Source organism: Schistocerca cancellata, chromosome 10 (genome assembly GCF_023864275.1).
Source record: "Schistocerca cancellata isolate TAMUIC-IGC-003103 chromosome 10, iqSchCanc2.1, whole genome shotgun sequence".
Lineage (NCBI taxonomy): Eukaryota > Metazoa > Arthropoda > Insecta > Orthoptera > Acrididae > Schistocerca > Schistocerca cancellata.
In genome coordinates, this window is record NC_064635.1 from 54157615 (window position 1) to 54162090 (window position 4476).

At 41.1% G+C, this 4476-nt stretch overlaps 1 non-coding gene across 1 annotated transcript; it reads left to right on the forward strand.

Moving 5' to 3' along the window:
- The first annotated feature begins 610 nt into the window (after window positions 1-610).
- On the forward strand, window positions 611-773 carry LOC126106997 (U1 spliceosomal RNA). Its single transcript, XR_007523430.1, has one exon. It is a non-coding gene; the product is annotated as a U1 spliceosomal RNA (small nuclear RNA).
- The last annotated feature ends 3703 nt before the right edge of the window (window positions 774-4476 follow it).

Consider the following 4476-nt stretch of genomic DNA (forward strand, 5'->3'; position numbering starts at 1 on the left):
AAAGGATGCTAAATATCGAAATAATACGGATCCACATTTGTTCACATACCTCACATGACACTATTAGTTGTATATGCTGGTAGTTTTATATGTCCCATGTATTCTGCAGATTTGTATTTGCAAAATATTGTGGTCTTGCTTCTCGAGTTTGCGACATCTTAAAACACCTACTTCATTTGCTGTTGTCAATTCTTGCTCTTACACGTGGATTTGTTATAATTAATCAGCAAAGCGACGGGTTATGAGGCCACAACAGGTATTGTGATTCAACCTCGTGTTTAGTTTACTGCTTGGTGGAGTCAGGGAAGGGGACAGACAGCGCATGCGGAAGATCCACTATGTGAGTGACATCTACCGCCGGCATTCTGAGTTCGTTGGTCCAATTAGACTGAAGTTGGCACTCCCAGAATACTGTACCTGTCAAATGTAGGCAGACTGCATGTTCGAGTATGCAATAGATCAATATCATGGGATGGTCAATTTCGTTCTCTTCCGCTACAGGTAGCCTGTATGGTGGGACAGATCACAGGAAATGTGAACAATGATAAGCGCTCGCTTCGTATGATGCGCACAGTACGAGATAAAGTAGCGAGTTTTTCCGGCCCAAGGCATACTTACCTGGCACAGGGGATACCGTGATCATGAAGGCGGTTCCTCCAGGACGAGGCTCTTCCATTGCACTTCGGTTGGGCTGACCCCTGCGATTACCCCTAATGTGGGTAACTCGGGTGCATAATTTTTGGTAGTCGGGACTGCGTTCGCGCAGACCCGGTCTAATGATAATCGAAACTTATTTTGTGGGGGGCAATAGTTGTTTGTGTTTGTTTAACCCGTAACTGGTACACCTATAAATTGTAACACATAAGGTACATCTGGGTCCTCGGGACCCACCCAAGTTTTGAGTATATTTTGGTAAAAAAAACACATTTAAATGAAATTTAAATATGAAACTTTTATTAATGTTTTGTTACTAATGTTTTAAAACCACATTCCTCATTTATGGTCATACCTTAAAGATGTTACAAAAAAGGACAATAAACTGCATAAAATACGAAATGTGAAAAATATACTTTTGGAAAGTCCTGCACATCAGTTACAAATAGTAAGATAGACAACTGAAACTTCACGTTTAAACACAAAATGTACTATGCTTCACAACAGTAAGCCAGAAGAAAAGTTCAAAATCAATATAAAAATTTCTGCAGGCACAACTTTTGGATAAATTTTAGTACATTTCTCAGCTAAATGACTATGTGATCTTTGAAAATAGCAGAAATTATGACAAAATATTAGGTTTCAATTATACAGCATCTTCACCAGTCCATTTCAGTTATTTCATTCATCCAGACTACCGAAACAGTTTGGACATAAAGCAGTGGAACATTCCAAACATAATGGTGTTCGACATCTGGCACACGCCCGGGATGCTTTCCTGTCTTTTTTAGATGGGCACACTGAGCATCTTTTCCTCTTCGATTTAGTAGCACCAGCTTCACTGTGAACCTGGGATGTTCCTGATGCCTTGGAGGGGGTCATGCCTAGAATATCACAAATGGAATTTCGGATATCTTTTCTCAAAAATGGAGAATCCAATCTTCTTTTCATACAATCACTTATGAGTTGTGTACCTAGTTCAATGAGGAATTCTCTGCGTGTCACATCATCAGTATCTTCTTTCCCATGGTACAAAACAAAAGCATTTACACCTGCTATATCTAGCATAGTGTAGAAGACTGCCATAGGCCACCGCCTTGTTCTTCTAGAAGTCGTGTAATTATGCGTCTTTTCGTCAAGTGCGTCAACTCCACCTTTTGTTTTATTGTAGTCATGGATTATTTCAGGCTTATTTTCCACCATACATTCTCCATGGTGCATTGTCGATATCAGGTTGACAACCTTGTTCTTTTTGGGGACGTGTGAAAGTATTGTTACAGAACCAGAGTATCCGTAGATTGAAGAAGACACATTTCTGCCCTTTGCTGTTGAAAAGCTTGGTGGTAGCTCAGCCTTGTTCTTTCTCATGGTGCCAATATAAGTCAAATTACAGTTCGACAACTCATTGACCAACTCCACACTTGAGAACCAGTTGTCCCCTGTCACATTTCTGTTACTTCCCTTGATTGGTTCAACCAACCGCATGACAACAGCTGTTGGTAAGAGGACACGGCGCGGGATGGCTACAGCTGATTTTCCCGAATATATCTCTGCATTCAAACAGTAGTGCATTTTGGCATCAGCTAGAATAAATATTTTTATACCGTATTTCCGTGGCTTGGATGGAATGTACATCCTAAATGGACATCTACCACGGAATCCTACAAGCATTTCGTCAACAGTGACGTACTCTCCGACTGAATAGTTTTCTTGACAAGCTTCTATCAATGAATTGAAGAGCCAAGAGATGTGGTACAGTTTATCTGTGAGTTTCCTTGCGTCACGGGTTGCTGCATCATCAAAACGAAGGCAACGTAATAAAAACAGCAAACGTTTCAAGGGCATAGTTGCCCTAAAAATTGGTCTACCAGTGCCGTTTGTAGCATATAAACCATTCAGATCTTCGTTGTTTGACTTGAAGGCTCCCCACAAATAACAAAGACCTATGACAGCTTTTATTTCAGTACTGTCTGTTAGATTTGAAAAAGAATTCTTTTTTGACTCAGGTGGCAATGACATAATCTTTTCATTGGTTCTGAGTACTACCTCTGCAATCATTTCTTTGCTGAAAAGTAGTTCCCAAAATGCTAGAGGGGTCTTTTCTGTTACCTGTCTAGCTGCATTACGTATGCCAGGAAAGTGAATTGGAGCAATGATGTTGGTTTGAGAGGTTCTTCCACGTATGCTGGGTGTTGTTGACCACTTGAATCTGTTTCTTCCATAGATATAATTAGTTCCAGATTGTTCGTTGTTACTGTCTCCATCATCACTTTCATCACTTCCAGTTTCATGTTCACTAATTTCATAGTCACTGTCGCTTCCACTTATGTCTTCAATATCACTGTCCAATGGTTCGTTCAGATTATCTGTAGTATCTTCCTCGCTCATTTTTCTGAAGCACTACACCGTAAATCCAAGATACCGGAAATAATGCCACGAAAAGAAAACTTTCACTAACGGTACACCTGGGTCCACGGGACCCGATCACCTTTATAGAAACAAAACTAACAAAGAAACGCCTGCAACAATGTTGTGGGCTGGTAGCCAGTTGATTGTTAGGAGAGTACAGGGAGAGGGAAGTCAGTGCTACCACACACATCACGGAGCTGGAAAAAAGAAATTTCGCTCGGGTCCCTGGGACCCAGGTGTACCAGTTACGGGTTAAATTCAAACTTCGGTTGTGATACCACAAAAAAATTAACTTCGTTCCTGATATATGATATGATCTATTCTACTGCTTCTGGCATTCAAATAATTGTTGTGTTCAAATTAACTCATTTGCTTGAATTTATTCTGCCAAAGATGACATTCCGTTTGTCAGAGCTCAGCAGTGTGTTCATCGTACCTGAATATATAAAGATAAGGATAAATTATTTTTGCCCATCTTCACAGCTGAAGTGTCGTGTGGCACAAAGCCAGCTCTGAACGTTTCGTACTTACTTACCAGACGTTACGAAACATTTTGGTGTGTGGGGGGGGGGGGTAGTTTCAAGATTTGAGTTCTATGTTATCGTACCTTCGAGATTCATCGTGATTGTGTGGCAGAATTTACAGTTGTCTGAACATAACGTATTACTTTTGCAAATGAAATTATATTCAGACCAATTTTTCGTACATTTTATACCTGCTGCATGTGTCCTTTTCCCACGCAACAACGGCAAAGTGTGCTGCAAGATTTGAGTTCTATGTTATCGTACCTTCGAGATTCATCGTGATTGTGTGGCAGAATTTACAGTTGTCTGAACATAACGTATTACTTTTGCAAATGAAATTATATTCAGACCAATTTTTCGTACATTTTATACCTGCTGCATGTGTCCTTTTCCCACGCAACAACGGCAAAGTGTGCTGCATATGCTATTGCGCAGAGTTGTACAGGTTGTACAGATGCGACATTTGCATTATAGGGCCAAGTTAGAACATTCAGAGAATTTAGAAACTGAACAGTTTACGCCAGGACGTAGAGCTTACGAGAGAGAGAGATCGAAATACGTATTTCGTGCGTCGAGGGAAACGAGCGCTAGGCCTAAGAGCTTACGAGAGAGAGATCGAAACACGTGTTTCGTTCGTTGATGGAAAGAAAGGGAAAAGGGCGGGGGGGGGGGGGGGGATCTTACAGCGCATGCGCAGGCTGTGCGTTAAGGGTGACATCTACCATCGGCACACAGAGTTTGGTGTCCAATTCGACTCAACTTGGCGGTCCCACATTTCTATTTTTGTGTTATGGAGCCGACTGTCCGTTTGGAACACCATAGAGTAGTTTCTTATTAATGTGAATGCAGTTCTCTCTTGTTTCATGTTGTGTGTGTCGTGGGGTAGATC